This window comes from Triturus cristatus, chromosome 3_1 (assembly GCF_964204655.1).
Source record: "Triturus cristatus chromosome 3_1, aTriCri1.1, whole genome shotgun sequence".
Lineage (NCBI taxonomy): Eukaryota > Metazoa > Chordata > Amphibia > Caudata > Salamandridae > Triturus > Triturus cristatus.
This window is the reverse complement of record NC_140583.1, coordinates 1,060,646,530-1,060,669,234: the sequence shown is the minus strand read 5'-3', so window position 1 is coordinate 1,060,669,234 and position 22,705 is coordinate 1,060,646,530.

The window sequence follows — 22,705 nt, the reverse complement described above, 5'->3', positions numbered from 1 at the left end:
CGGAGAGCATCTGTCGCTAAACGTTACTTCCCAATAACCATACATTACTAATTGACTTCTACTTGGTTTGCACCAATTCTTTCTGGGGAACCTCACATCTCACTGTGTTTCTATGGGATTGAAGCATCAGACACAAACCACCTCCCTTGCTTGAATCTTCGCTTTTGTTCCTTGCTCTTTCTCCATCTCAGTTGTGTCCACCTCTTTTCTGTCAACACACCGTTCCTCTGGCTGCTGTTTACACATGCCCCCTTGATGTTTATGTTCCAGGACAATCCAAGATGGTAATGATGTTACCTATGCATACTTGACTATGTAGCTATACAACGAAGGGGTAACCAGGAGTGATATAGGTTGAGCACCCGCGCTCCTTGCAATAATAATAATAATAAACAAGCATTTGCAATACAATAGGTCTCGCATTCACAAGAGTTTGAGCTATTAGCATTGCAAATGACAATGCCTTTTATTTAAGTTTTAAAAACCAGCTCTGGACGACGTGCATGTGGACCGCCACTCTGTGCCATATGTCTTCCTCTGCAAGGTCGCAGTTTCTCCTCCTTGATCTCTGGTGGAGACCAGCTTCTTTCCCTTCAGTAGGACCGTATGTAGAGGTGGTTGGAAATCCTGTTGCCTTGTTGTTTGACATCCTTCTAGCTTCTCCTTGTTCTGTGCTTGGGCCAGGCAGGTCCCTCTTTTCTTGCAGGATCGCCTTCATGTCCTGTTGGAGTCGCAGTGCCTGTCTCTCTCCCTAAGGCGGGTGGCATGGAGAGGCCTGGAACACACTTAGCTGTGTGAAAGCTGCAGCTCTCTGACGAGTGCTGAGTAGGCCAACCCTGGGCTGGGTTGTTTGTGTGCCCGTTCAGAGGGGCATGTGCTGTTGACTTGGGGTGGGTTGCCCTTTTTGCGCAGGACCAAGCGGCAGTTAACGGGTAATGGCCGATGGTACAAAGAGCATTGAAAACCTTGGAATGGGACGTGCTTGGAGTGCTCGTCAGTGGGTCGGACTGATGGAAACGTCCACCCTGCGGAGCTCACTCACTGGTAGACCTAGACTGTAGGAAATGCGCTTCCTTCTCATCACGTCTGGGAGCTGTTTGCCTCAATCCAGGCCATGACCTCAGAGCCCACCAGAGACCTTTAAGAAAGCACGTATTAAGGGGGTGAGGGCTTCTGAAGTCGGAACTGTGCAGCACCGCTCACACCTCCTTCCAGAGAGGCTAATGTGTGAGGAACGGCCCATGTGACAGCCGAGCGCAGGAGCTAATGGAAGGTGACCTGTGCCCTCGAGTTAATGTCCGCGCTGTTCTCCCTGGGCTTCAGCCCTCGTCTCGGGAGCCCCCCCCCCCGTTCAGCACCTCTGCAGAGAGCCAAGGTGACCACTGGTCTGTGTGCAGACCTGCCTGCCTCCGAGGGCTCTGGAGCGGCTGCAAGGTAAAAGGAAACAGGCCGAACATGATATCATGGAACCTGCTTGTGTCATGTTTTAAAATGACAACTCTCCAGGGCGATGGAAGCTTCGTATTGTTTATGAAAGCGGGCACCCGTGTTGTTTATCAAAGCAGGTGCCTGTGTGGTTTATGCTGTGTGGTTTATGAAGGCGGACGCCCGTGTTGTTTATGAAAACGGGCAGTGTTTTTTTTTAAAGCGGGCAGGAAGGGGGTGGGGGGAGAGTGCTGCAGGCCATGGCCGCTATTAAACAAAAAAGTGCTACCAACTGTAATTATAGGAGACAGTGTCACGCCGCAAGCAAACAATCCAGTCTGGATGGGCTGGCCGAGAAGGAGACAGGGCGGTAACTAAAAAGCCTCATTTTCAATCGGAGGCCAGCGTTTATCATAAATGATGACGCCGGCCAATGAAAATGATAGGCGTGGCTTCAAGTCCCCTTCTGAAATCTCCTCGATCACAATAGCCCTCGCAGAGCAAGCAGCGCTTGTACGCTGCAACGCCAGGCGAGACCTAAAAATGAGGTGTGCGGTTTCTTGTGTACATATTCTGACCAATATAACCAGTCACACAGAAAATAATGTGGTAAATATTGTACCTTAGAAGAGATAAAGTCTCACTTTGAGGAAGCAGAGCTGGGGGAGGTCTTGAGGCAGTAGCCTTTCCACATCCTTGACGCTAATAGGCATTCTTTCTGCTTTTGCCTCATGGGGCTTGAACCAATACCCTAACTGGGTTGACTTGACCTATTCTAAGGGAAAAAATATTTACCACATGATTTGTTGTGTGACTGGTTATCTTGGTCAGAGTATTTACACTCACTGAAACCAGACACAGTGTAGTTTAGGGTAGTTTCTAGGTCTCAAAGAATTGCCGTTTGATCACTCTTGACATAACTAGGCGAGAAACATGTTGACCAATTAATTCACCAGGCTATCTAGGACCATTATATCACAAGGTAGCTCATACCCTTTTTATTCGGTGTAATTAGTGAGCTCATTCATTAAATTGATCGATCCCGAGTATCACTGCTCCTCTTTGAAATCACTTATGTCACCATTTTACACTGCACTTTTTAGCCCACATACCATCACTTCACCATATGGCTAACTAAAAGATCTCCGGCAAAGAGCCCCCTTGTTGGTGTCCGTCGGGCATTGCAGCTTTGGCCTGAGGAGGAGCTAGCCAATGATGAAGCATGACATCGATTCGGGTGTGTGAGGGCCTGTGCTCCTATTGGAGCATATTTGTTTCTCTGGAACCATCTACCTTAGCCTTCTTTCACAAGGAACTGCAGGCCTCATTTATTTTGTAATTATTATTATTTCTTTTTTTTTGTACTTGACTTTGTATACATTTATAACCTAACACTGTTGCGCCACACAGTGTTCTTGCACCACACAGCCCTGAACAAAGACAATAATCAAATAATGCGGTTTCACATGACAGGGAGGAAACTGTAAGGAGATTATGCCATGCTTCTCCTTCAGCAAATGCACACACATGGATAACCATTTTCTCACACTCTACGATGCACGATGCACTTCTAAATAGATGATACATTTTGGTATTAACCATGTACCAAATGTCTAGCTTATGCCTCTCCCCGTTAGTTTCCAGTGCCCTGCCACTGCGATGCTCCTCTTCGGAGCAAGGTCAGTGAGTGATGGGTTCCTTACACTAACATTTACTGGTTGCTGCTACAAGGCACCCGCCTGCACACTTTGAAGCATAGGTTGACATATCATCAGTTTGTTGATAAAGACACTCAAGCACGGTTGCTCTAGAGTTGATTTCACAGACCATAGGTACAAATACAGCCAATCGCAAAGGAAGTCCAAGGCAACTGTCTACTAAGCATTCTTTAATCCAGTCCTGACACTCCCAAATGACAGTTATGTCCATGCTGCAAATGGCATTTATATTCTTACAAGCTTGTATACTAATAAGATCCTTCAACAGTCTTTAGTAGCAGTGCCAAGCTTGGGCTAGGGTTTAGAAGGTACAGCATCTTAGTGTCCTCTCACTCCAAATTTGCGCTGAATGAGAAACCGTGCATATGGTCTGTGAAACCAGCAAATCAATATAAAAGTTGTTTCTGGTTGGGAAACTGTGCATCCCAAGTTTGTGGAGATCACAACTACCCTCCATGGACACTAAGCCCAGGAACCTATTTTTAACAGAACGATACACACAGACTTCACAGTCATCAATGAACATCATCCAACATCAGGAAATAAAAGATCTAGCAACATGTTCCTCTCAAAATAGACCAGCAATCTAATTCCAAGCCAATTCATGAAATTGGTTTGTATGCAGACATATTTTACAGTGGGCGTCCCAACTGTGTAATTATGGGTCAACCACAATTTTCTTTGAAAACACTTTTTTGATTACCTATAACCTGGGCCACTGGAATTAGGTGGCAGGAGAGGGCCAAATTATGTGGCAGGGTTGAGTAAACCATGTGGCAAGAAAAGGCAAATTATGCGGCATAATGAGGCACATTTTGTAATTATATCACTTTCTTATTTCATCATTTTTAATATTGGTAATACTGTCTGGGCATTGGCTGCACCTCATTAGTACTAGTTTAATACCCAAATATAGCAATAAGCAACAGAAAGGTGACCAGTACCGCTTTGTAACGGTCCTTCCACTGGCAAGCGACAAGTCTCCCTGCATTTTTAGTAACTTTTGAACTGTTTGAGCTAGAAACAACTTATTTTTGTTCAAATCTGCAGATTATGTGGCAGATGATGGATTATGTGTCAAATGCGGCAAATCTACAATCATGCGAAAATCACCGTGGCCGCACAGTCACATAATTCCAGTGGCCCGTACTATAACCTTTGACACTCTGGATAGGTTTGCATGAAACTTGGTGATCTGTTACCCAGTTGGCTACATTTTGGCATGCCAAGTTTTGTGACAATTGGTCTTGGTGGGTAAAAAAAAAAGTTGAGGGGGAAGAGATTTCCAATTTTAGCTCCCATAGGATGTTTTGCTCACACCTACAGCCAGAATGGCTGAGCTGACTTGGTCGAAACTTAGCATGAAAGTAGAACTTTACTCAGAAGGTGATTCCTTTTTGGTTTGGTGTTAATCTGCTCAGTAGTTTTAGAGAAATGTATATTTGATAAAGTTGCAGGGTGGGCTTTACTGCTTAGCGCTTTCGTATATTGCAAATCTTGTCAAAACGTTTACGCGTCTACTGGGGGCGGGACCCCCTCAGAGGTGGCCAACCCCAAGGCAGTGCTAAGGGGAACTCACAAGTGTAGAAAAACTCCACTCCCACACAAAACTCTAAAAATCCGGGTGGCATTGGAGTCAGAGAAGAATCAAGTGTCACGTAAATGGCCTTTTAGGTGTTTGATTCAACCATCATTTGTGATTGGAGAGTTTCAAGCAATAAGAAAGAAGGCACTTGAGTACACACACTGTCAGATTCCCACCACTCTACAGGAGGCACACTCAGGGGTACAGTGAGGTACTAGGGCACGCCACTGGAGGCCAGAGTACAGTGCTGCAGTCAGTGTTGAGCGCATGTCCTGGCTTGTGCACAGCACTCCTTACTCAGATGCACATCAGTTCTCCATTCAGGGATCTCAACTCTCCAATGGAGGCCAATGTACAGTTAAGAAATCAGTGTCCAATACAGGTTTAGGTTTGCCACTCACACAGATGCACACTCAGGGAAGTCAACACTTACGTGGAGGTCAAGGTGCAGCGACGTGGTCTGCATCCAAAGCAAGTAGAGGTCTTCGATCACCGCCTGCCACTAGCTCAGATACACACTTAGGGATCTCAACACTCCAATGCAGGCCAAGGCAGAGTGATGCAGAAAGAGTCCAAGGTAAATTGAATTTTTAACACACACCGCCATTCACTAAGATGCCCACTCTGAGACCACAAGACATCAATAGGGGTCAAGGTACAGTGACTAGGTCGGCGTCCAACACAAGTCCAGGTTTGTGCAAACTGATATTAACTCCGATACAAGTCCAGGGCTGCATTCGAGGATCTCAACTCCAATAGGGGGCAAGGTACACTGACACAAGTCTAGGTTTGCCCATAACACCACTCACTTAAATGCACACTCTGGGCTACACTCGGGGATCTGAACACTCCAGTGAAGGCCAAGGTGCAGGGACGCTGTCCGCGTCCAACACAGATACAAGTTTTTGCCCACCACCAATCACTAAGATATGAGCTCATGAATCTCAACACTTCACTGAGGGCAAAGACATAGTGACAGGCAGCATTCAAAAGAGGAACAAGATTTTTCACAGTGCCACTCAGACACACACCCATTAGTTCACTCAGGAAACTGAACACTCCAATGCTGGTACATGTACAGCAGGCATCCAACACAGAGACAACCTCTGCACACAAACACACATACAAACACACAGGAAGTTGGACTTTGAGGCACTAAAACACTCCAATGAAGGCTAGGGTACAGTGACACAGTCAGAATCCAATAGGAATACACGTTTTTGCACACGCCCCTCACTCAAATTACCACTCAGGGCTACCCTCTGGGATCTCAACATATCAATGGACGCCAAGGTACGGAGATACACTGAATGTCCAACACAGGTAGAAGTTCTTGGTCACTGCCCCTCTTGCAGGTACACACTCACGGATACACCCAGAGATGAAGACTCCAATGGAGGCCAAGGTACAGTGACTAAAGATGGCAGCCAAAGCAGGTTCAGGTTTGTGCACAGCACTATTCACTCAGATACAAACTCAGGGCAACAAGCAGGGATCTCACCTACAGTGACACAGTCACTGTAGCGTCTAACACAGGAGCAGCTTTTAGCACACCACTCACACAGATACACATTCAGACGTACACGTAGCAACTTGACCATGCCCTCATTATCACAGGCTTGGTGACAACTCCAATGGAGATAAAGGCATAGTAATGCAATTTGACTCAGAAAAACAGGTTCTGGGTTCTCCCACTGTCAGTTACTCGTACACACGATGACTGGCATACTGATGCACCTTTACATAATCAATGTCACTGATTCAATAATGTAGAAAAGGCGTGAAAGGCACAGTGACACACGATAATAAGAGCACATATCGCCACTCACCTGACATACTGAGTGGCACTCTGCAGTACTCAAACATGCACATCATTACTGATAGGGTGACACCTCAATAACTTTAAAGAACATTGATGTAGTCACAGTCGCACACAAGGGCACTTGAACAGACTCTCAGGCTGACACGGATGACACACTCAGAGATGTACTTGCCATGTACTGCAGCAATACTTACCAACAGAATTATAGAAGGTGTAATTATTATTTGAAAAGCACAGTTAGTAAAAAGCTGAACATGGAATGAAGGTAAAAGGAATACAAATGGTTATCAAAAAAGATTAGAGAAGCAAGAATAAGCGTCCAAGGTGCGCAACTGTGTGCAAACCTCGATTGAACCAGGTCTTCATAGACTCTGTGGCATCTGTGACGCTGTGTTGTATGGGACCATTAACTCAGCTGCAGGAGAGCTAAAGAATTACACCATCACGCAGTATGCTGTTCTGGGCCGGAAGTCTCGAGTGACCTCCGCCCGATTATTTATGCTCTCTGGCCACGCTTGGCCAGAGAGTGTTACAATGTGTATATGCCCATCCAGAATAAAGGTCAATGACCCACGCGGCAACTAGACCGCAACATCCCATCCCAAGTCAGTGTTCAAAACAAATAAAGGAATAAACACATAATGTCTGTGAGTATTTGACTTGATCTTGGATGGGTCTCAGACTGTACCTCCGTTGGTGGCTTCCTCGACTTGCCAGAGGGCTGTCATATTGCGATGTACTGTTGGCCGTGGTCGCTCCAGCGGGCTCGCCACAACTTGGTCTTCCCCCGAGCTTGGTGAAAGGTCGTCTGCCGCTGCCTCCCTGTCCACCACTGGGCTGGGAGGCATCTGGTTCATGTCAGAACTTGTACCCGCTTAAACTAAGGATACATTTCGGGTGATGGTCTAATCACCTCTTCGAGTTGTGAGGGCGGTTCCATTGATCTTCAGCACGGTCCACTCCCCGGACTCATACGCAGTCCGGAACTTACCTCTACTGCTGCGGTTCCATACCAGGACTGTGCATACTGGCACGATGATCCTGGTTTTTGCCCTTCTCCTCTCGCTGGTCCGCTCATTGGTCTTTGTTCTCTGTGCTTGGGTATTGGCGGGGTCATACGGTTCTGGGGTCCAGCCATTGGCTGCAGAAATGGTGTCTCGCCGGGGCAGGGCCAGCATCAGGGACCAGGATGATCTCTGTGTCGTGCAGTGTGGGGTACTGCGATATTCCCATAGGAACCTGTGCAGTGCCGCTTCCGGGTCGGCCTGCTTGGAGACTGCAATCCGGAGTACTTTGTTGAGGGTCCGCATGAATCGTTCAGCTTCCCCGTTAGCTTGAGGACATTGGGGAGTGATTCGGTGGTGATGGACTCCAAACAGTGCCAATATATCTTTAAATTCTGATCTTTGAAATGGGGGCCCATTGTCCGTCTTGACTTCGTGTGGTAACCCAAAAAGTGCGAATGTCTTCTCCAGGACTGGTTGTAGGTGAGAGAAGGATGTTGATGCTATCACTTCGACTATGGGATATTTTGTGTAACTGTCAAATAACACAGCTGTTACCCTGCTGTCCCAAAAGCTTCCAAAGTCCAGACTTACTCGTGCCCACCGGGATGTCACCGGATCCTCAGTTATCACTGGGGCGGGGTGTTCTTGGCTGCTTGTGAGCTGACAGGGTCTGCACTTTCTCACCAAGGAATCCACCGCAGCTTCGAGTCCAGGGAACCACACCTTTTACCTCATGCCACCACAGCTTCAAGTCCAGGGAACCACACCTTTTACCTCATGCAAGTCTTCATCAGCATGGTCCCTTGGTGTCCCTCGTGTGCTAGGGTGGTGGCTCGTTGGAGACTTGCAGAAATGAAAATTCGGGAGCCCCTCAGTATCACTCCGCTCGCAGAGGTGCTCAGCTCATTTCGTACCTTCCAGAACTTTCCTGGTCGGTCCCTTTCCACTTCGTTCCATCCATTCGCACCATGCAGGAAGTCTTCCCAGGATCCTTTTTGGAGTGAGTTCAGCACTCTCATGAGTTCGGCGTCTGTGCCGGTTTCTGCTTTGATTTCTTCCATGGTTAGGGCTCGCGGACAGGCTCATTGGGACACCATGTCAACGTATTCTTCTGTCTTCAGCTCCTGATCGCCTCCACCTCTAACCTCCTCTGGTGGGTGCCGTGACAGAAAGTCTGCAGCGTTTTTCACCCCGGGTCGATATACGTGTTTCATTTGATAGTGCTGCTGCTGTATCGCCCAGCACTCGATCCTTGGTGGATGATGTGGTGCAGTGCCACTTAACAGCGGGATTAGTGGCTGATGGTCCATCACTACTCAGAAAGAATGCCCGCTGACATACAGGTGAAAATGGTTGCAGGCCCACTTGTGGTCAACGCCTCTCTCTCTCGATTTTGGAATATCGGGCTTCTGTTGGCGTGAGGGCCTTGCTTGCGAAAGCAATTGGAGCCCACTTTCCCGGTTCTGTTTCCTGGGTCAGGAGAGCTCCTAGCCTGATGGGGCTAGCATCCACCAGTAGCTCTGCCATCCACGTGGCATCGAAATATGCCATGGTGGGTTTTCTCTAAAGCAGCCGCTTTCATCTTCTGGAAGGCGTCTTCTTCGCTTTGGCCCTACTTCCAGATGGCATCCTTCTTTGTCAGGGCACACAGTGGTTCGGCTAGCGTGGCCAGGTTTAGTATGAACCACCCTCAGTAGGTGGCCATCCCTAGGAAGCTTCGGGTCTCAGATGCCTTCGTCGGTGCAGGGGCTTGTTGTATGGCCTGCGACTTCCAGGGTTCTACCTTGACTCCGTCCTGGCTGAATACGTATCCGAAGAAGTCAACGGATTTTTGAAAGAACGAGCACTTATCTCGTTGAAAGGGGACTCCGTGCTCGGCAAGGGGCTGGAGGGTGGCTCGGAGATGGCAGTGGTGTTCTTCCATCATTGCTGAGTGTATCAAAATGTCATCGCTGACATTGAGTACTCCTTGGAGTCCTGACAGAATTTCACAGACGGCATTCTGGAATATTTCCGCCGCCGATGAGATCCCAAAATTCAGTCTTTTGTAGCGGCGTATCCCCATATGGGTTGAGAAAGTTGTGATATACCGTCTCTCCTCGGCTAGCCTCAGCTGGTGGTAGCCGGCGTTGAGGTCAAGCTTGGAGAACCAGCGTGACCCATTCAGATCAGCCAGAATGTCTTCAACGGTTGGCGTCAGATGCCTCTCACGTTTGATCGCCTGGTTGGGCAGGTGCATATCGATACATAGCCTGATCTTGCCAGGCTGTTTTGGTTTTTCTGAAATCCCCATGGGCGAAACCCAGGGTGTCGGACCGGTGACCTTCTCTTTGACTTCTTGCTGTTCCAGATTGTGGAGCTCTTTCTCAACAAGGGGCCTGAGGTGGAAGGGTATTCGCCTGTGTCGCAAGGCAACTGTCTTCACCGCCTTGTCAATGTGTAACTGTATCAGGGGCCTCTTTATGCACCCAGATCCTTTAAATAGTTGTGGGAAGAGTTCTAGGACATCCTCGGTTTGTAGGGTCTTGGCTGCCCTTGCAAATGTGACCAGGCCGAGGTCTTCAGCCGTGTTGTAGTGTAATTCCTATATCCCTGATAGGCTCTGCGCATTGGAATAATATACACTATAGATTTGACATAGGACTGAGGTCAGTATGTCTCTATCGAGTACATTAAACCTAATTACTTGTGTGTGCCAGCTAACTCAGAGGTCACTAGAAATTTCTTCAATAAACAAGAAGGGATTAGTTTCTGACAACCGCATAAACATGACAACTTTGTTTCCCTAAGAGTCGGAACAATCTCAGAACCGTGGAAACAATAGATAAAATTTTCACTCAGTCAATCGTGCATGCTTCGTTTCTACAGAGTTGCATAGAAATAGAGAGACTGGCGTTTCAATAAAAAGGGGTTATTGAACACAGTCTTAATTCTCGTGCAAGAGATATGAACTGCTACAATCATAAGACAGGCTGCGAAGTACAAAATGTACAGAGTTAGCAGTAAGATAAAATAATACTGCAATAGCATGGTTTGTAGCTATGACAAATATTCATAACATACATACATAAATAACACAAGCTAAAATGTGATACTCATCTGATGCTTCTAAATTGTTCTACCCCAGTGTACCTAACCTAAGTGTAGGTGCTGTTGTCTAAAGTATAGCTAGCTATAGCCATAGTTTTGCCAAGAGTTGCCAAAAGTTTCTCTAAGTTCTAGTCTTTTTCCATACCTTAGAATCTGCGAGGTTGGAATCTCTTTCCGGGACTCGATATCTAACACCCCACAAGGGGAGTCAGAAACACTAGAGCTGGATTCTCTGCGAGAAGGATGACAGCATCTGGTCAGTGCATCAGGCTGGAACTCGATCTCCTTCCAAACTTGCGGTGGCAAACCGCAAGTAGGCAGTCGAGCTGGATCGTACCAGGACCGTGGTTTGCCAGGGCAAGTGCAGGTATATTTATACCTTGAAGGTGTTTAAGAATGCCTGTATTGACATAAAAGTCGGGCATCGGAACGTCATGAATGAACCCCTAAGGAATAGATGTTCATGCATACTAAATGAGTTCTTGGAGAAATCAATATCCAAGCAAGGGAAATTCCTAAAGGCTTAAGAGTCTGGTTTTCCAAGAACTCGTTGTGACATGGATGGACGGATGTAGGAGACCATGCCTGTATTTGGTTAACATGGACAATGCCTAAATAAGGGTTGGATTTTATACGCCTAAATAAGAGCAATATGAATTGTACCTATATAAGGGCATCAATCGGGAAACCTATATACGGAATCTAAATCTACACACAACACCCACTCCAGTTTCGTATGAACGACATTACTAAATCCTAAACATACTAAACATGTCTAAAAGAGAGTATTGCATGATTATCTAAAACATGCTAAAACATTTCTAAAAACATATGTCCTAAAAATGCATTACAAACCCATTGCTATGCAGAAGGTGATGTACATATTAAAAGCAATGTTTCATTCTTAGCATAATGTCACATTGGAATGCAAAATGAATGAACCATAAATATATACACATAATGAAATGGCTCGTAGATACGGAAGAAAAAGGGCCCAAACCATTCCATAGCAGGTTACATAAATCAATTGTTTTTTACACAACGGAAGGTGCACTCAAAAAGCAAAGTCCAGATCGATATATGTTCCAAAAGGTTTCTTAGTCTTCTTTTATTTATTAAAGATAGCAGACAGCCAACGCGTTTCGTTCCTTTAGCACAGGAACTTCTTCAGGGCTGCAATCAATTATAGAACAACATATATAAACAACAAACATATATACTGACAATACATTTAAGAAACATATAAAAATGACTGATAATTTACAACATTAAAAACAAATCCAAAAATAACAAGACCAACCTAACATACATATATATATACACATATCATTGTGTTAAAAACCTGTGTGCATAGAATCTTTCTTATCTGAAATCTTATATCTCAAATAAACAAGATATATATAATGACTATATATATCAGAATGATCACAAAATAGAAAGAAGGAGAGAAGCTTCAGAAACAAAAGAAAATGTCTCGAAATCACAAATACAGTTATTAGTATAAAGGAGTAATACCTAAAAAGTGAAAAAAGAAACAATTTCATATAAACCACAATAAACGGAAAATGTAACCACAAACTATACATAGATGAAGACAGAAAGGATAAACAGAAAGGAAGAAGTAAAGAATGTGGGGAAAAGCTCACCATAAATTTAGTTGCACGAAAATAAACTCATTCCATAAGAGTTGAATCAAAAATATTCACAAGTCACACTGATGTATCGCGCGATTGTTATACGAAAGATTGTCTGAAACAAACAAAAAAATAATGAAGATAAGTATAAAAACCCCAATAGTATCAAGGGTACACAGAGAACCCATGACCTCATAGATGAGGAATATGGTGCACAGCACAAGTGCACAATTCAAAAATGCACCGCCGCAGTGAGATACACTCACCTTCAAATATGAAGGTCTGGATGATACCACTTGATGGTATTCAATCGATATATTACAGCGAATATTCATTCACAGAAGTAAAACGATCCTCTGTTGGACCAAAATATCTGAAGAAAAGAGAAGAAATTCTCACCACAACTATACATCAAGGCGATATGAACGAAAATATTAAGTCATCAGAGACCAGTATATCTTGTTTTAAAGTTAAAAAGGTTTGTTGTCGATGTACGTGTCAACATCACAAATATCCATCAAGGCGATACATGCAAAGATATTATTTCATAAGAGACAAATATGTCCTGTCTGTCAATAGAAGACGTTTGTTGTCAATGTACGTGATAAACAAATAATAATAAAAAACGTGTCATTCGACCAAGGTAGCAAAATCCCCATATTATTCTCTTCCAACATATCCCAATACAGGCCACTTACTCATTTCGAGCCAGCCGAGAGGCCCCGTGTCACAAAAACCGTTCACATACATAAACCACGCAATATATGGCGATCGTATCAACAAGGGCAACATTGCGCACAAATAAAAAACAAAGAAAAATCCCCATTCATCATAAGTTAAAAAACCTAAGCATTTAATACAATAATTGTCCTGCGGCCGTGGAACGAGTTAGTCATTTGAAAACAGCCGAGTAACCCCATATCAAAAGCAAAGCTGTTCACATATATAAACACGCAGTGTATGACGACCGTTCCTGTAGCCACAGAACGATTAAGGCTCAAGGGGCCATAGCCTTCAATACATAAACGATCCTGTAGCCACAGATCGAGTCAGGCTAAACGGACTCACCTCAGAAATCAGCAAATGCCGACAGCGTGATAACCGGCAGTAACACGACGCACCAAACGAGCCCATATTTTCCGGGCGGTTTTAAATGTACCGGTCAAAGGTAAACCTGCGTAACCGAGGGGCAATGTTATGAAAGTAGTCGAAGGACAAATCTAGTATGACTAATGAAGCGGCCATCTTAGAAAGGGCATACATAAACGCGTAATGGTATACTAGGTCCATCTGTGTCCACTGACAATCCTATGGAAATATAACAGTAACAGTCAATTGTCTATGTAAAATAAACAGACGACATAACAGCCACTACAGCTTAGTGGCTGTTATGTCGTCTGTTTATTTTACATAGACAATTGACTTACTCGACTATGGAGGCATACTGTTATATTTCCATAGGATTGTCAGTGGACACAGATGGACCTAGTATACCATTACGCGTTTATGTATGCCCTTTCTAAGATGGCCGCTTCATTAGTCATACTAGATTTGTCCTTCGATGGCCGAGGTCAGTGGCACTGTGTTTTGTAACAGAATTGCTTTAATTCTGCTTAGAGTATCAATTTGTATAGAAGAGATGTTCAGTGAAGGCCACAACGGCGACTCCCTGACTCTGTCTATTTGCAGAAACAAGATTTGCATACAGCAAGTGACCCTGGATGTAACCATAACTAGATATGGAATACCTGGCAACATGCCACAGCAGCTGTGATCATTCAACATAATGTAACTCCTGTTAGAAAGTTGGCCAAAAATTGAATTAATCACTGCAGCTGGTGAACCTTGCAGGTGACAGGATAATTTAGTAGTGGAACCATCACAGGCCCCGTGTAAGTTAATACCCTGACAAAGGAGAGAACCACTTATTGTGTGTTCACAGTTTTCACCGCTAAGAAACACTTCACGTTCCCCATTTCAACATCTATGTGTGTAAGGTAAATCCCAGGATGTTTTGATGTATCCTTTACCCAACCTTTCATATTTGCCAACTGGTATATGTTTTAATCAATACTGAAAATGGAAAGTTGTAACAGGCAGAGTAATTTTACCATGTATGATCCACTCAGTAGCTGGTTTTTCTGCCACTGTGAATGGTAATTTCTCCAGTTTTTCAATGCTCAGCATAGTGTAGTCTGTTCCCCTTTGTGCCAGTTTGATCTGTTTATCAGTGAGATTGAATTCTGAAAACAGTGACGTGGTGTTGATTAAATGCCAAGGCACATAGCCTGCATGCACGTTTTGTAGCGTCCAGCCCAATAGCATGATAGAACGTAGCTGAGACTGATCATGTTGCAACATGACCAAGTCCTGTTCCATGATGTCTATGACAGAAGACACAATGCTGTCCAATGAATATATTCTGGACGACAGAGTTGTTAAACCAATGTCTACTATATAGAGAGTTTTCTCTAAATTAATACGATCAATTTCTCGCATTCGTTCTGCAGTCTCTGCTTGGGTAACCTTCCATGCTTCATTATAAGCAGCGTAGATACCGGCATATATGAAACGTTTTTGATGCGGTTTTCTTGGTCCTAGCAAGACTTCCCTAAGGTCTGCGCATTCTTGAAGTAAAGTCAAGTGTTGTTTTACATCCTTCAGTGTAGCATTCTGTAGCCAATCAAGGCATAGTTTCCCTACACTGTACGTTGTTACTACCCCCGGATGCTGTCTTAGAACATAGCGTGTGTCTGGCCTATTGATAGTGAAACCCTGTGTTTTGTTCAGGAATCGATCTTGATAGTTGTTTGTATCTGTGGGCCAGAGCAACCATTTTTCCCATTCTGGATCTGATCTGTTGTGATGCAAAATATTATGTACGTCGACCTCACCCCGTGTAGTGCTATTACTTGCAGGTGTAGGTATGGTCGGTTTGTTCATGTCTTTGATCCTGGCTATTCCAAGGCAAGACGTTTGTTGGACAGCATCATTCAAAAGCATAATTTGCTCAGGGATGATACAGGCTCTAAAAAAAGATTCTACCCTCTGTACTTGTCAACCTTTTGTACCCCAGACAGATTTTGTCTCAATATTGTCTTTCCAAAAGTCGAGACCCTGTCTAGACAGTTGGGCAACAAAGGCTGCAGAATAAATCTGTTTCGTATTGGTTAACCTATTTTTGTTCCTGCCTTGTTCACATTTTTCAAGTAAAACGTTTCTGGATTAGACAAATTGTAGCCTGAAAAATATGGAAATTTCATTGCAAATGTTTTTGAGCTACCCTTTGGCGGTGTAGGACAATGTTCCCATTGGTTATACATAAATACATTTCTAGGTGTTGCAGATTTATGCAAGAAATGATGACCATAGTGGGTATAACAATACATTTGTTCATAGTCTGATGAACCCTCTAAATATTCATGATTTGTGAATACAGTAGATATGTCTAGATCAGACATCATGTTATTAACAGTCTCGAAGTCCCAATCATCAGAAAAGGTCCAACAGGTAATAAAGTCACTTAATGAAATTTTAAATAAATATGGAATCTTCAAAAGCTCCGACGGGCCAAAAATGTCATATTCGGTTTGGTCCCAAACTATACTATCCTGTATAGGAACGGCTGTGATGTTCACTTCTGACAAGTCTCTTGCTTCACGATGAGATGATTTGTGTGGCTAGAGAAGTAAGTTCACTCTTTTATTTGCTGTGTCCATTGGAATATATCTTCCATTAATCAGCATACCCAGAGTTAATACCAGAGCTAACCATTGTAGAAAGAAGAATATTTCCAACACAATCCATAGTTCAATCCATGGTGAAACCAGATAAGTCTTTTTCAGGAGATGAAAACAGTCTGTTGTCTGTTCTTTGAAAGTTCTTTGTGCTGGCGTCGTTTCAGGTTCGCTGGGATCCTCAGAAAACGTATCAAAGTTCATGAAATAGCCAGATGCAGTTCTGTCAATGGTTTGAATTGCATCAGGATTTGTTGAAATTGCTGGAACCAGTTGATCACTTGTTACTTCGTTGTAGACATGTGTATCTGGACGAACTGTCATTTGGGTCTCAAGAGGTATAAGTTCCATGGCATTGTTGCTTAGTCCTTTATTTCTCACTGTAGAATCTTCAAAGGTGATGAGTCTCTCAGTTTGAACCTCTTGGATTGTAGCTAGAGGAGTGCGTCTGCTACATTGGCAGAGTCGACTTGGCCTACTGCTTAGTATCGGCCACATAGTGTGGTTTGATCAGGTCGATGGACACAAATCTTTTCTCCCTTTTACCAGCAAGAGGCGGCAAAAGTACTGTTCTTGATCTGTGGATTGCTAGGACAGGTACTGGTTGTCTGTAAGTAGGCCCAAATTCCTTCTTATCCGTGATCTTTTCTCTGACTAGATCACCAAGCTTTCGGATCCAGACAGGCCTTGCTGGGACAGCCGTTTTTTTCTCAGTGATGGTTGGCTTCAGGATCACGTTGCTCTGTTTTGTTCTCAGTTCATTTACGTCCTGTAAAACAGCCAAACGATCTTTGATATCAAATTTCTTATTTTCCATCACTGTGCCTTGCATATCAAGGTCCGGTACCAACATTCTAGTTCCAAATAGAACTTCGTAAGGAGTGACACCTCCTAGAGAACTTCTTGGCAAGTTATTAAGTGCGCGTTGGACCCCATAAAGATGTTTGACCCACCCATCACCCGAACCTAATACCCTAGCTGTTTTAGACTGCTTTATGACCCGATTTTTTCTTTCTACAACAGAATTTCCCTCAGGATGGAATGGAGAAGAATACCTCAATACTACGCCCAAACTGGCCATCGCCTCTTTGTAAGCCCAAGAGCTAAATGCAGGACCCTGGTCAGAATGTAGTGTGCCAATTGCGTAAGTGCCGATAAAGAGTCGCAAATCTTATATAACAGTTCGAGCATCCGCCGAGCGCTGAGGCCACATCCATAGGAACCTAGAACACGAATCCACTGGGACCATGATATATTTATAGTTACCATCCCTTTGTAAGGGACCGCAGTGGTCCAAGTAAACACATGCTAATGGTTTATCTGAAATTAACAGGGGCGTCTGCGGAGGACGTTTCACAGTAGAGACTTTCCTCTTCTGGTATATTTCACATTCCAAAACATAATTCCTGGTCTGTTTCCTAATGCCTGGCCACCAGTATCTCTGTTTTAATAACGATACTGTGGCGGAAACACCTGCATGGGCGGAGGCGATCCCTTCATGTGCTGCTAGGATTAGCCCTAATCTATGTTCCATGTTTGGTATTACCCTATCCCCCACTCCAGGGATTCGAGCAAACGGAACATTGTTCGCATCAATTATATATGAGTATTTGAGTGGAAACTTTTTAGGTAACGCTGCACCGCTGCCTTTGCTTGAAGCATTGAAAGCCAGCATTATTTCACTGTCTATTTTTGTTTTTGAACGAGTGTTTGCAGCTATGGAAGCCGTTTGCACAGCCCCTTTCGCCGCTTCATCAGCCAATGAATTCCCCTCAACGTGAATGCCATCACGTTGATGACTCAGCGTGTGTATCACGTGAGTGTTTTGTAGTCCATTTCGCAACTGAACTACTTGTTCCCAAAGCATTTTATGCTTGATTTTTGCATCTTTGAAACCATTTTGAAGCCAATTCTGTAAATATTCATTGTAAGATTGAACAAAATAATAAGAATCGCACACTATGAGTGTGGGGAATTCACGATCCGTATTTTCAAGTGCCATTTTAAATGCTTGTAGTTCAGCTCGCTGAGCTGTACAATCTCCTAGAGATTGCGTTTTTGTGACCATTGGGCTGAATTTGCCATCGCGCATGCGACCTTTAACGATCGCGTATGCTGCACTGTAAGCTTGTTTACTTCCCGTAGCAGGTTGTGCAGATCCGTCAGTATAAATTATAAATTCGTACTGATCAAGAGGGAGAATTTCAGTAGGCAGAGGACATTCATGTTCGTATTGTAGGAATGCTTGTATTTTCAAATAAGGATAAAAAACATATTCAACATCAGTTGCAGCAAGAGAATTAACCCATTGTATCCATCTTGGATGTAAAGCTTTTGCATTCGGAATGCTAGCTTTAGTGACTGCCTCTAAAGCTGGTACAGAAGTCACAACCATAATGCGTTTCCCCTGTGCTAGGGCTCTTTCTTTTGCTACAGCGGTTTGAACTGCTGTCAGAATTTTTTCTGTCGATGTAAATTTCATTTCTGCTTGCGTATACAAATGTGATTTGTATGCAATTGGTACTTGTTCACCTTCGTTAAAAGTTAAGTAGGTGAATCTGCATTGGCCCGGAATTATTCGGATCAGTAAGTTGCGTACGTTTACGCGTGTTTGCAAGTGTTTTGTTGCTAACATGTTTGTTTGAAGTGAACGCAGAATTTCTGTGTGTTCTTTTGTCCGTGTTGTGGTTTTAAAATCAGGTTTGATTAATTCGTAGAGAGGTTTAACCCTCTCTGCGTAGATTAAAATGTAAGTTCTTCCAAAGTTCAGGAAACCTAGAATCAACTGTAAGTTTTTCAGCATTTTTGGAGGTTGGAGCAGCGCACACTTTTCTAAAAAGTTGGCTGCCAGGCTTTTGCCTTCACTTGAAAGTTCATATCCTAGAAAAAGGACGTTGAGATGGGCAATTCTGGACTTTTTAAAGTTGAATTTGTAACCCTCAGAGGCGAAGCCCAATATAATGGTGTTCACCCTGTTCAAGTGTCTGTCCAGGTCATCGTCTGTCAGATATATATCGTCGACATATGACAATGCCTCGTCATCGTAAATTTGTAGTAACTCTGTTACTCTTGCTGAGAATAACCCGGGCTGTTTTTGAACCCCTGTGGGAGTCGAAAAAATTGACCCTGGGTCCCCATTATTCAGAAAGCAGTCAAATATCTGCTTTCGGGTGCAATATTTTGACAAAAGAAACCATTTGAAATGTCTAATGTGGTTTTGTACTTTTTACGCACAATGTTATTCATTAATGCTGTTATGTGTGCATTTTGCAGTGCAAATGTTTTACAACATGAGTTCAGGTGTCTGTAATCCAAAACTAGACGATATGCATTGTCTGGTTGGGAGACAGGAAACAAAGGATTGTTCATTGATGAGGTGCATGTTTCAATCACCCCCTGGTATTCAAGTTGATCTAAGATCTCCCTGACCTGCTTTTTAGCTTCTTGCTTAATTGGATACTGCCTTTGTGCAGTTGGTTGATTTTTTTTAACTGGATTTTGTGGTGAGGTGAGTCCTCATCCCATCCTACATGATTCTTGTATAATGCTGGGGCTTGGGCCACTGCCCATTTCCTGGCATAAGTATATTTTAAGTGTACTGGAACATCATTGGAGAAGGCTGGAATAATGATGTCTTCACCATGTGGGCACTCCCTGACAAATTCTAGTGGCCAGTCTCGTTCTGCTGGAAGTATATCATAACCCCTTGAAAGATTCTCCCAAAAGAGTGCTTTCACTTTTCTTGGTATGTCTCCCTCCATCCGTAGTGTTATTTCATTTAACCTTTGCGGAGAACTAACCCTGGTGTCTGCAGTTTCAACTTGAATGTCCTCATTTAAGTCCACTGTCTCCAGAAGCCCCTTCAGGTTCTGGCAAGCTACTGTAACTTCTGCTGCACTGTCCAACATTGTCTGAGCCCACTCTCCGTTCTTGAGTTGTGTCCTCAGAATCCTCGGCATGTCTGATCTTCAGACCTGCTACCTTTTTCTTGGAGAATTGAGGTTTTGGTTTGTTTTTCTGAACGTGTTGATCGTCTTTGGACTTCACGCGTTCTTCTTTTATCTCTGACCGTCGTCTTCTTTCGGATGTTGGTGATGATATCTTAAAGGTACGAGAGGAACGTGTAGCAGTATCTTGATATCTGTCAGGTTTCCTCAAATTATCCCTATTCCTGAGGTTGTACCTCCTTTCAGAGGGCTCCTTTTGAGGAGACCTACCTCGGGATTGAGAACGCATCTCTTTGGAATGCTGTTTGCTATTTTCCCACTTCTTTCTAGAAGAGGTAGGAGTGTTTTTAGGAAAGACCTTATCAGGACTTTCAGACAGTTGTGGTTTAACTGGTTTCCCTCCCAAACTGTCTCTGCCTAATTCTTCACATGATTTTTCAACTATTCTGGCTAGTCCTTGTGGTTGTTCTGTTACATCAAATTCCCTTAATTTCTGGCAGATTGCCACTGATGCTGATTCTCCTTTGATATTAGATATATTATTGTTGAGACCTGGTCGAAATTTTTAAGTAACTTCATACCTAAATTCAGAGCAGGCTCTGCCCCGTATTCGTTTTGAATCTGTTTCAGGACGTCAGGTATTACCACCATAGACGGAACACCAAGTGTTTTTGTGTAGATTGCAGCGAAGACTGTGCCCCAAGTGGTGCAGTCTTCCAGATGTGGTGTGATCCCCATTGGTAGAAGATTGTTAGAATTCTGTGTTTCTCATAAGGGCTAGTATTAGGAAATACTGCTTCGATTTGAGTAATTTTTTTAGCTATCCAGAATGGAATTTGTTCATGTTTTGTGGGCATTTTACCCATGACTGCGTGTAAAGTCTGTGGAGTGATTTTTAGCGCATTCCCCTGGTGAGAGATTTGTCTTGGAATGGCTATTGTTGGTTGGACTGTGAAAGTCCTCATGACATATTGAACCAATTGTCTATAAATGTTGACCAACTCTTTGAGTTGAGCAAGTAATTCTACATCTGTCATTTCTTCAATGTCAGGCTGTGGTGTGTAGCGGCCAAAATCTGCCATGTTGCTCCTGGTCAACCTAGTGGACCGAGCCTGGTAATGTGATTGTAATGTTTTAGGGCGCCTTTAAACCAGAGATCATGCTCCTGGTATGTGAGTGGAATTTCAATATCCTCGAAAGGAATATATTCCTCTGGTGGATCATCTTCTTTGTAGAAGTGAAACATTTTAGTTACTGGATTTGATTTTGGGAATACTATCCATGAATATAATACCTGTCTGGTGAGATTCATGTGCCTCTATCACAAAAACTGCTCTACCATCTCTTGGTGTTAGGCCATGTTTTATGAGTGATGGCTCTCCTTAAATTTGGAGCGATGATTTTCACATTTTCATCGGTTTCATTAAACCCTGTATAATCAAAAGCTGCTGCGATTTCGTCGGATACAGCTCCACCAGTATCGGTGTTTGTGCCGTTTTCGGTCATTGTTTAATGAAAGTGTCAGAGCAAGTTTCAAGGGAACAAAGTTATGGAGCACAATATTTTTTGGAACGCTGTATCCTTCAACGTTGAACAAACCAAACAGCTAATACATAGGATTTTTGTCCTACTCAGCTAGGGCAGATTTTATCCCTACCCACTCCAGACGTCTTATGGAGTATTAAGGGTCTCTGAGAAAAAGCATGACTGAGTTACTTCAGTATCTAGCGTTAAATTAGTGCCTTACCAAACCGTTGGACGCCATGTAGTGTAGTTCCTATATTGCTGATAGGCCCTGCGCATTGGAATAATATACACTATAGTTTTGACATAGGACTGAGGTCAGTATGTCCCTATCGAGTATATTAAACTTAATTACTTGTGTGTGCCAGCTAAATCAGAGGTCACTAGGAACTTCTCGAATAAACAAGAAGGGATTAGTTTCTGACAACCGCATAAACATGGCAACTTTGTTTCCCTTAGAGTCGGAACAATCTCAGAACCGTGGAAACAATAGATAACAGTTTCACTCGATCAATCGTGCATGCTTCGTTTCTACAGAGTTGCAAAGAAATAGAGAGACAGGAGTTTCAAAATAAAGGGTTTATTAAACAGTCTTATTTCTCGTGCAAAAGATATGAACTGCTACAATCGTAAGACAGGCTGCGAAGTACAATATGTACAGAGTTAGCAGTAAGATAAAATATTACTGCAATAGCATGGTTTGTAGCTATGACATATATTCATAAACTACATACATAAATAACACAAGCTCATATGTGATACTCATCTGATGCTTCTAAATTGTTCTACCCCAGTGTACCTAACCTAAGTGTAGTACGAGGTAAGAAATAGGTGCTGTTGTCTAAAGTATAGCTAGCTATAGCTATAGTTTTGCCAAGAGTTGCCAAAACTTTCTCTAAGTTCTAGTCTTTTTCCATACCTTAGAATGTGCGAGGGTGGAATCTCTTTCCGGGACTCGATATCTAACACCCCTCAAGGGGAGTCAGAAACACTGGCGCTGGATTCTCTGCTAGGAGGATGACAGCGTCTGGTCAGTGCATCAGGCTGGAACTAGATCTCTTTCCGAACTTGTGGTGGCGAACCGCAAGTAGGCAGTCGAGCTGGACCGTACCGGAACCGTGGTTTGCCAGGGCAAGTGCAGGTATATTTATACCTTGAAGGTGTTTAGGAATGCCTGTATTGACGTAAAAGTCGGGCATCGGAACATCATGAATGA